At 46.5% G+C, this 11,403-nt stretch overlaps 1 long non-coding RNA gene across 2 annotated transcripts; it reads left to right on the top strand.

Moving 5' to 3' along the window:
* The first annotated feature begins 688 nt into the window (after positions 1-688).
* Positions 689-9,746, top strand: LOC144101917 (uncharacterized). Of its 2 annotated transcripts, XR_013308105.1 has the most exons (4): positions 689-884; positions 1,000-1,078; positions 1,527-1,678; positions 9,575-9,746. It is a non-coding gene; the product is annotated as an uncharacterized LOC144101917 (long non-coding RNA). The 2 variants fall into 2 exon arrangements; XR_013308102.1 differs by having other exon boundaries at positions 689-1,078.
* The last annotated feature ends 1,657 nt before the right edge of the window (positions 9,747-11,403 follow it).

Raw genomic sequence — 11,403 nt, 5'->3', positions numbered from 1 at the left:
GGAATTACAATAGGTATGAAGTGGTAAGAGGAATCTGGAAAGGGGTGATGGTTCCTAGTCTGACTTTTGGTAATGCGGTCCTGTGCATGAGACCAGATGTTCAAGCAAGGTTAGAAATTAAACAACGTGGCGCAGGGAGGCTAGCTTTGGGAGCGCATGGCAATACACCAAATCAGGGGGTACATGGTGATATGTTATGGGCGTAGTTCGAGAGCAGAGAAGCTAGCAGTAAGATAGCATTTGAGGAGCGATTGAGAAAAATGGGGGAAAAGCAGTGGGCTAGGCAAGTTTTCAGATACCTGTTCATCTGGACAGCAGTAGTGGGGGCAAATCAGCATTATCGGTTAAGAAAAAGGTTAAATAAACAGAGAGAGCTCTGTGGAAAACAGGGATGCTGACGAAATCAGCACTGGGAACATACAGGATTTTTAAGCAGGAAATTGCCAAATAAAATATCTATGATAATTGTAGGAAAAGCTCTTTGTTGTTTGGGGCCAGGACGGGAGTTTTGCGGACTAAGACATATAGAGCCAGGTACCACGAGATAGACACGTTGTGCGTTGCGTGCGGAGAGGAGGAGGAAACGGCTGAACACTTGATACTTTTCTGGAAAAGGCTTCACCCTACAATGGAAAGCAGCGGGGCTGATTTATCCAAGGCATTGGGGTTTAAGGACAGTGAAGGGAAAGTAGATTTTAAGCGGGTAGAAGTAACCAAGAGGTCTAAATAACGCAAGAGTTGTTTCAATCCATGACGTCGCATCCGGTTTGAAGGAAAGACGTCACGACCGGCAGTTTTTTTTCTGTTTGAGCCATGTTTGAGCCGAGCCGAGCATTGCTTTCACTATGGCCGGTCGGCGGAAAGGGCGCGCGATCGTGTTGTACGTGAGTAGTTTGTTCTTTCTAGCTTTTGGTATGCACATACTGAGTGATTGCCTGTTATCTGACACTCGGCATTCCGTTGTCAACTTCCTTGCGCCCGAATATTTTGTGTTAGCAGATAACCCAGGACTAGCACGGAGCCCGTTTGCCCAGCAGTGGACCCAAAGGCCCGGAGAGAAAGACTCATCTGTTTTATCGTAAGTTCTGCTCAAAAGCTCTGTGCAGGTCTATGGAAAAGAGCAAGCGCTGAGCGTGTTTTTACATCTTTTGTCAACCCAGCCCAACGTAACTCACGGTCACGTAAAACACGCATATTTACCAGCTTTTGCGTGCTCCCAAAAAAAGGCGGTAAACTTTTGTCAACAGTCCAGTTGAACCACTACCGGCTTTAATACTAATAAATACTAATAAAGCCGGTCGCGAGTTGAACAACACGTTTGTGCGATGAGTTTTATACGCGGTCCGATTTTTTGTGGCCTCGCGGCTCGGAAAGTCTGTAAGTGTTGACTTAATTGCACTTTACAATTGTGTGCTGCTGTTAAAATTCGCTTTCTAAAACAGGTACAAAAATTGCGGCGAGATAAGCAATTACACTTTGGTGTCTGCAGAGCGAAACATGTTCTTTTAAATTCATATTTATTTCAGAAAACAGGCCTTGAAAAACTGGCAGGCAGTTTTCTGGTATTCACGGGCCTTCCCGATTCCTGCTTCGAGTCCGACGTTCGCTTGCTGGCGCAGAGGCTGAACAAATGCGACATGAAAGTGCTGAGGCAGCCAAGGCTTTAAGGTGCCACAAGGTGAGCCCTCCACCTTCTGTGAGAATTTTAAAATGAGTGCTGTGCCACCTGCATCGAGCATCGGTTTTACGCGGGGAAGGTGTTTGGACCCAGGTGGCCAACTAGCATAGGGCGCACGAGGCAACTGGAAAAGCAACATTCCTTTTAATGCCTCTAATCTAAAGACATTTTTACAGCTGATGCTGTAAAGAGGCCTTAAAGAGATGACATTGTAGACAATGTGCTTGATGTCCTTTTTGAAAAAGTACAGCGTGGAAAACGGGGACTTCAAGGGTAGAAAACCCAGGACAAGTGCTCTACCCTTGAAGTCCCCGTTTTCCGCGCAGTAACTTTTCAAATATGTATCGCCAACTCGCCCGACTTGCTATCGTATTGATGTCCTTTGTCTGTTTGGAAGCTTGTGAGGTGCATAAAGCTCACAAGGCACTGTTGCAGTGTGTGACAGGTCATTGTGGTGATATTAGAAGAAGACATAGTACAGCACAATGGGACAGAGAAAAGGAGCACACAGGATAAGCGCTTGTCCTGTGTGCTCCTTTTCTTTGTCTCGTTGTGCTGCGCTATGTCTTCTAATATGCTATATGAACAAGCCCAAACTACCACTTCGTTAAGATTGTGGTCATGATAGGTTTCTTTGATTTGGCTGCACTCTCTGCACTAGTTCTGTGACATTCCGCGGTGTTGCCGGCAGCGTGCAGCGTCAGTTCAGACAGTTCAAATGCGGCTTTGCACTAGCCGCTTCCAAAACGAATGGTCGAGTGCAGGCCCGATTGTCTGATAGCCTTGCTGTCGTCACGAAATTGCAGCCAACTGCATGCCGCCGACACCAATGACCACCAAAATCCTGAAACACTTGGAAGAATTTTCAAGCAGCAAATCGCAAAGAATTCTTACCATGAACCTCTTCTAGGAAATCGTCATTTCACAGAGAAAAAAAATCTTTGCATGTATACACACAGGCGACTTACGAATTAGCACTGAAATGCTGCCCATGCTACTCGACTTGACCGCTTAGGTTTTCATTACGACGCCTCAGTCACTCACCTCCTCCATGTATAGGTCAAACAAGCAGAGAAGCTATGGCACGTGTTATTTAATGAAATGATGACAGTTATTTGCTGTAAGGTTATGGTTTATGGGGGTTTAACGTCCCAAAGCGACTCAGGCTATGAGGGACGCTGTAGTGAAGGGGCTCCGGAAATTTTGACCACTTGGTGTTCTTTAAGGGAGCATAGACGCCTAACTTTGCGGTGCGTGGTTTCTTCTTTCTAATGTAATGACGCCACTGCGGTGGCTCAGTGGTTATGGGGCTCGGCTGCTGACCCGAAGGACATGGGCTCGATCCCGGCCGGAGGGGTTGAATTTTGATGGAGGCGAAAGTCTAGAGGCCCGTGTATTGTGCGATGTCAGTGCACATTAACGAACCCCAGGTGGTCGAAATTTCCGGAGCCCTTCACTACAGTGTTCCTCATAGCCTGAGTCGCTTTGGGACGTTAAACTCCCATAAACCAAACAAATCTTTTTTTAATGAGGTGTAAGGCATTATTATACACGGATTACCACGTGGTATGCTCCTACGGCTGCTAAATAATTTATAACTGAATTTCATCCTCATGCTGTTTCAGTTTCAGTTTCAGCAGCTGAACGATGGCTGTGACCTCAAAAAGAGGCTGTAGGTCATGTGAGGTGAGAAAAACTGCAATATAATTGGTGCTTCTACATTTGTTGTCATTCCTGCTCTTGAGGAAGGTTGGCTTCAGCACTGCAGTAAATTAAAACAATAAAGCAGCAATTACATCGCAGTTTTTTTATGCATCTAATGACCTAAAACCTCTCTTTGACGTCACAGCTCTCATTCGGCTGTTGAAAACGAAACAGCATGACAGAAAAATTCTATTATAAATTATTTAGCGGTCGTAGGCGAATACCACATAGTGATTCATGCATTGTGTCTTCCGCATCGTTATAAAGAAAACATGCCACCAAAATTGGGTCTCTATGCTCCCTTAACGTGCACTGACATCGCACAGTACACGGGCCCCTAGAATTTTGCCTCCATCAAAATTCTAGAGGCCCGTGTACTGTGATGTCAATGCATGGTAAAGAACCCCAGGTGGTCGAAATTTCCAGAGCCCTTCACTGTGGCGTCCCTCATAGCCTGAGTCATTTTGGGACATTAAACCCCCATAAACCATAAAACCTTTCAACAAAGAACTGTCATCATTTCGTCAAATAACTAGTGCCATACCTTCTCTGCTTCTTCGACCTACACTATGGGCACCGCCATATCGGTGCACCGCAGCTGCGCTTCCATTTCGGTGAGTGCAAGCCAGCCTAGAACTCGTGCTGCACTTTTTGAACTAGTGCAGAAAGTGCAGCCAAATGGAAGACCTTATGATTATTTGGCTATTTCCTTTGCATTGGGTGGGCGACAGTTTTTTGTCCTAGCCATTACATAGAAAGAAGAAACAAAATGAAACGTGGAAACATTCACTATTAAGACAACAACTTTCACCTGCAGACCCCAAATGAAGAAAGCCTGCCTGTATAGTGAACAAATCCCCGCTGCGGTGGATCAGTGGTTAGGGCGCTTAACTACTAATCAGGAGTTCCCGGGTTCGAACCCGACTGCGGCGGCTGCGTTTTTATGGAGGAAAAACGCTAAGGCGCCCGTGTGCTGTGCGATGTCAGTGCACGTTAAAGATCCCCAGGTGGTCGAAATTATTCCGGAGCCCTCCACCACGGCACCTCTTCTTCCTTTCTTTCACTCCCTCCTTTATCCCTTCCCTTACGGCGCGGTTCAGGTACCCAAGGATATAAGACAGATACTGCACCATTTCCTTCCCCCAAAAAATCAATTATTATTATTATTATAGTGAACAAAGCATCTAGGCTCTCACGGATCTACCAAATTGCAATTTTGAAAGTGGGCTTCCTGCTGTGAAACTGGCAACGTTAGTGCCTCTAGCGGCAGGCAGTGGCGAGAGGCGAGAAGCCACAGACGAATGTAGGTAGGACAGGTATCTGAACAAAGAAGTAGTTTCCATAATTAATGAATACATGGGAAGACAAGGACGAGGCATGTTTATGTTCTTCCTTCTATGTTTGTCGTTTTGTTTTCACAATTTAGGAGTAGATGTTTGTTGTAGTTTCACTTTTTGAGGAAAATGGGGAAGGGGTTGTTCTTCATCTTGAGACATGCAGCCCAAAAGACAGCACAGGAGTGACTCACACAACATTAGTGTTTGCGTTTTGTTCCTACTGTTCTCTGTGCTTGCACCCCTTTGACCCCAAATGAGGCATTGACATCATCTTAGGTGGTGCTATGCTGGTAAAGGATGTGTGGTGCATGCATATGGGTGTGTGGCATTCAGATTCAAGCACCAACACACGGCTTCCAGTGCAGTAGGAATTATGGGAGCAAAAAAACCTCAAGGGTGTAGATGAATAGTTTAGCTCTTCAGTTTGCCTTTTCTGAAAAATTTTGTCGCAGGAGAGGAGGTTTTAATACAGGTCGGCACACCCCTCATGTAATACTCCCCTGTGGGCCTTTGAGGTACGAATCAATAAAATGAAAGTAGTGCCCTTTCAAACAGTATAATTTGCAACTTTGGTGCAAGATTTTCGGTGGCCCCTTCAGGGAGTGTTTGCCCAGAGCTTGTAGTGATTGCTTAATGGCACTTGGTCCCAAGAACCAGACAGTTAACCAATTGCCCTTGTGACTCTTGATGAGAAAATCTGAGAGGTAAAAATGACAATTTACCATAGCTGTGAACAGTAATGAGCTGCATGTATTGCCGAAGAGAACCGAGGTCATCTACTTGACAATGGTAAGAATTTTGGGTTGGTTAGAGCATTGATGGCTTAACATCATCTTCCATATCTTAATAGATGTGGCATTATTGGCATGTGTAATTAAAATTTGTTTCGATGTGTGTGGCTGGTGAGCTGTCAACTCAGGCATGACAAAGTTGTAAGCTCAACCAGAAGTTCCTGTGCTGTTTGAGCTCAGGGCAAGAGCTTTGAGCAAAGCCACTGCACTACGTCCTTGTTGTACATTTGGCTTCCTTTGTGCTCCAACTTCCTCCTTCTCCCATAGCTGTTAGGAATGTCGCCATGGGGCTGAGCGAAAGTGGTGTGGTGTAATTTGAGCAGTGGCATGGCCATAAGGTCCAACCAAACAGCACTGCATAAGACTTGTTTGCTGGATTGGCCCCGCAGTCAGAACTGAGGTGAGTTATGAGTGGGCCACTGTGGAAAAAGACAGTAGAGCGGAAAACATGCCACGAATGGCGGAGAGCTATAGTTTGGAGGCAACCTTGTATGCCTGTGTTGTCATTGTGGTCAAAATAATCTGTGAGATCATCAGGGGCAGCACCTGTTCTGAATGCATCGCATTGCAATAGATCAGAACTTCAATTTTATAGTTGGCTCATGGGCCTTACTGCAGGAGGTGTATGAATCGGTTCAGCTTTCACATTGAGACGCATCAAATTCAGCCACCTTAGTACTCACAGGTACAGTAAAACCTCGTTAAGGTGTACCTCGTGGCGCTGCGGAAAAACTATGTGCAAAGCGGCAATATTGTCACGCGATGAAGCTGTCAGTGGTGCGGGAACGGAAGCGCCGCGTTATAGGCGAGCGACCATCAAAATTATCTCACTGCCAGCACTCATTTCCGCTTATTATTCGGCTCGTCGCCACGTAACATTTGGTGTGAGGTGAGAGGTATCATCCCCATCCTGGTCCTGGAGCTTCGGAGTCCTCCGCCTGCCGTGATCATCGGCCGTGTGCACCTGGTTCGCCCCGCCCGGCTGTGCCTCAGCCCGCCGAACCTGAACCAACCTCGCCGCTCACCCCAGCCCCGTCCCCCTCCCTGACCACAAGACATGTTGGCATGATGACACTGCCGCGACCCGAGACGCCGCCCACACTCACGTGAGGACACCGCCCCCCTGTCCATGCCATTCGGTGCGTCCAAGGGCTTTGGCCGTCGGCTCCTGGCGACCTGTGACCCGGAAGCTTCGTGGACCAGGGTTCATTTCCATATATCTTTCATCGTGGCGGTCAGTACTTCCCCCATGCCATTTCTGTTGTACTGTCCTCTGAACCCATCTCCACTGAGCGCGTCTTTTCGTCGGTGTCTTCTATTCACTATCGAGACGACCGCTCGGCAGCCCCGCGTAGTGTCATGAAAATGACGAAGCTGGCAGTGGCGCAGGGACAGAAAAGTCGCGCTATAGGCGAGCGGCCATTGAAATCATCTCACTGCCATCGTTCATCGCCGCTTATTATTTGGCTGGTCGCCACGTAACAGTATACCCAAACTGAAAGCAGCCTGAGTATATTCGTTGACCTGGTAAAAGACGATACCTGAGGCATTTCAAAGAATGCGCAGGTGAAATCTTTTAATCACATGGCTACTAGCACAGCCTCGAAGGCATATGAGCCAGGTGCCGGATCCCAGCTGCTCTATTAATAATGCGCAGGCGAAACCTTTTAATCACATAGCTACTAGTGCAGCCTTGAAGGCATGTAAGCCCGGTCCCATGTCCCAGCTGCTCTATTAGGCCGTATTTGAGTGAACAAGCAAGTGTATAGCACGCATGCAGTTTTTTCCAACAGTACGGGTTTAGCTGTCTTCAGCTTCCATGTAGGCGTTACTTTCATTGGACGGCGTTTTGCCAATGATGGAAGCAACAGTGTCAATACAAATCTGTGCTGAAGTCTTTTTGCCTTCGCTGATCCTTCAAGGCCTGATCTCTGATCCTTCAAGGCAACGGTTTGGTTGAAGACCCTTTTCCCAAGCATCTCATCTTAGATGAGCCGAGCACCATGCCGGGGGAAATCATGTACCCATTAAAGGGACTATGCAACGAATAAAAAGTCACTTGTAAATATTTTAAATGCTTAGAAATGATGCTAAGAAGCATTAACACCAAGTATGAGTCATCAGAACTGAGCCGGCAATTTATTATTAACTTTTAAAAACCGTGTTTTTCAAAATTCGCGGGCCGATTGGTGTACTCGTAGTGACCGATTTTGGAACTAAAATCGGGGAACAAAGACGTCACTGTACCATGACGTCGCCAGGCCACCACACGCTCTCATTCGCTGGAGCCACGGCAGCCACGACGTCACTGGCACACTTCCGGTAGCCGTGAAAATCGTCTGCTCGTGTCGCCGCGCGAGCCTCTCGGGCAAGCGCGAGCCAGGGCATTGCCTTCGCGCATATGGTTTCAATTTTCCTCTGCCGCCTCCTTCTGTCGGGAGTTCCGGAGCCACTCGCAAGGCTCTTCGTGCGCACGCATAGGGCCCGATGCCCATCGCGGCCGTAAAAGCGAGCAGTCGCACCTCGAGGTCCGGGTTTATTACTGCTAATTACCACAGATGACAAGCAAAAAAAACCCGACGCGCGCCGCAATCTAGGAAGGAGAAGAGACCGGAGAGATGCCGCCACGCCGCCGACGCTGCTGCTGGGGGGCTAGGAGCGACAACCGGAAGTTGCAAAATAAACGTCAGCGGATGACGTATTCATGAGCCGGGCCCAGTCCCACAGCTGTTCTCTTTATTTTTCTGGGGCTCCTCGTGTACGAGTTGAGGGGGGAGAGGAGGAGCGCAATTTTTAATCATCTATATCTTCGCTGTTATTGATGCTAGCTCAAAAATTCTTGCACTGGGGTGACGAGTGATCGAATGCCTATCTCTCGTCTGCTTTACGTAATCTCAATTAATTTATAGCATAGTCCCTTTAAGCACCATGCCGGGGGAAATCTTGTACCCATTAAAAAACCGGTGGGTGACCGGCGGCACATAGAATCGAACACAGCATGTCCCGAATGCGAGGCGGATGCTCTACCACAAGGCCGCGCTTCGGAGCTATGGTCTTCGCCAAAAGGCCGAGAAGTGAAAAGCCGAAAGATTGTTGTTCGGCAGTTTACAAAGTCAAGCTGTCACGTTTTTTCCTGAACACAGTTATGGCTGAGACAAATTGTACCATTCTACATGATTTTCCCTCATTCATTGAGATGCTCAATAAGCTTTAGGATGCGATAAATTATGAGGAGGAATAAAATATTTTCGTGAAATGTTTCTTTTCATCACTGCATTTTGTGGAAACATATGTTTGTATTGTAATTTCTAATATCTGTTTTATAATTTGAACTACTCGAAAATAAAGCATATCGCAGTACTGGCCGGCATTTCGAAAGGCCCTGGTATGCACAGCATGTGTACTAGAGCATACGATGCAGCAGTCCCTGTGTCACTACTTTTTGAGCTCACCAGGGTTGCTGCTCTTCCTCGAGAGTGACGTCATAACGCACCCCGACACTCAGAAACCGAAATCGCTCAGTATATTGCGATAACATTTAATGCGCATATTTGAATCGCGGAGCACATATCATGCGCCTGGTGGGAGTATGCAATGTTTGAAACTAGGAACACTCCAACCACCAAAAATTTGATGTCTCCACCCCTTTAAGGTTTTGAGTTCAGCATATATGAAGCTTGTCACCTCATGTGTGCCAGCGTCAGCAGCCTTTCAGAAACCCTTTCGTTGTTTGTCTTGACTATATTCATTCATTCTTGGTCTCTGCCTTGTACACATTTCTTTTTGTGTGTGGTTTCTCCAGCACATCTTGAACAATGTTCCTTTTATCCTTTTTTTGAGGACCTTTCTAATGTCCATACGCAAAGCCACTCCTAGGAGTGCGTGGGCTGCTGCTGTATTCTGTTGGGAGATGTCCTTATCTTTTTTCTCTCATATGCATTCCATTTTTTGAGTATTTGTTTGTGGATTTCTCTTATTGGTTTATTTGTTGCATTTTATTGTTCTGAGCTTGCATATTTTTTTCTCTTTTCATGGCATCCAACCCTGTGTATGACTGACACTAGTGGAGGAACTGCAGCAGCCGACCTTGCATGGGACGGCATTCTCTGGTCTCAGGCACCTATTCCCCTTTCCAGGCTACTGGCTCAAGATTGTGCCCACAGGTCTGCACCTTGGCCTACAGGCAGAGTCGCATTAGGCCCACGTCGGCCAGGACTTCCATGCCAAATAAAGTATTCCTACCGACACGCCTTGTCACTAATTAATGAAGCGTATGAATAAATTAGTAACAACTTCGTTGGCCATATAGAAAAACCGCCTTACAAAGCAGTTTTTTTAAGGCCATACCCAGCTACCACATTGTCTCCTCTGACTAACCTACTTATCTTTGACTTGTGTCGCATCACAGTCTGAAATGTTGCTGCTGAATCGCATATTGCCTTCCTGCTTATGCCATTGCAGCAGAAAATGCTCCACAAGGCTAATGAAAAAAATTCACAACATACTGCTTTGAGACAACTGCTAAAAGGGTGCTGAAGCCCATTGAAAATGTAAATCAGGTAATGAACAGGATGTTTGTGGGCACTGCACGAGCCCACAGATGGGAGGGGCTAGTTTCAACTTTTTTACAGGTGGGTAGCGCCTTTTCTGATTGCATCAGCACTGAGTGTGGGATGCTTTTACCCATACCACCACCTCACTCGGCACTTGAGCATTGACAGTGCTAGGGAAGCTCTTCCTGAACCTTGTAATCGAGGCCCTTTGAATTGAGTGTTCCTTGTAGGTATTTTACAAAGGCAAGGTAACTGTCCTAGCAGTGCTACTGGCATTACACGCTGCAAACGAGTCATTCTGTAGCACTGGGCCCTTGCTGGCAGTTTGTGAAATTGGTATTACCCGAAACTGCACTGTAAAAGAGCATAAAGAAAACGATGATTTCCACAGTAATTCATGCCATGCAACATGACATGGAAATCATCACATGGCCAGTTTATAAATTGCCTTCAAGTTCAAGGCATCTGCCAGTTTCTATAGGGACGTATCTTCAGACTTGCACTGGAAAACTACATTAATTTCTCTTGAAGGCACTTTTTGAGCACAATTGGGTTTAACCTGGTTTTCATGATTTATGCTTCGGGTGCACAAACTGGGTAATATCGGGCTTTAACTGTTAACAAAAGGCCCTAAATGTTTGTTAAACTTGATTTATAGTCTTCTCTTACTGTTGTGACATATCTTTCCTCAAGCAGAACAGTGGCCTGAGCTAGGTGCCTGAGTGATTAATTCGCATCAGCTCTTAATGTCAGATATTTTTTTCTTGATTCTAACTATTCTCAGCTGCTAAGGGCCATTATTGCCAGAGAGGTATGTAAGGTGCGTACTGTGCACAGACAGGGAAATCGCTTAATTCAAACCTGCGGTATTTACAAACTGGCACTTCGCACCCGCCAAAATCACGTATTTCAGTGCAACAAAGCTGCCGGTGATATAAGCGTACGCAACGGCCGTACAGCTTAATACCTGTCCTGATCACCGATGAAGCATGGCAATGCCTGCAGCGTGCTGCATGCGGCCATCGTGGAGAACCACTCGTCTACTGCACCTGTCACACGGGTCTTTCGAAGTACAGAAGTACAGATGCGCTCCTGTTCCTGGCACGACGTAGGACCAGTTCATTTTAGTACATGGGGGGCTGATATAGAGTGGAATCTATGAGGCGCCGTTATTAATTCTGTCAGTGCTGATGAGCGGTCGCATAAGAATGAAAAGACCCGTACCAACCCTTGGTCGGGCTCTCAAATTAATCTGGAACTCTGCGTAAAGAACTATTTTTAGGTCCCCTTACCCTTCGTTTCTAATCAGCATAGTTTGAACAAATTTTCGGTTCCTTAAT

Source organism: Amblyomma americanum, chromosome 1 (genome assembly GCF_052857255.1).
Source record: "Amblyomma americanum isolate KBUSLIRL-KWMA chromosome 1, ASM5285725v1, whole genome shotgun sequence".
Taxonomy (NCBI): Eukaryota; Metazoa; Arthropoda; class Arachnida; order Ixodida; family Ixodidae; genus Amblyomma; species Amblyomma americanum.
Note: the sequence above shows the minus strand (reverse complement) of the source record. Positions and strands in the feature narration are given on the sequence as shown.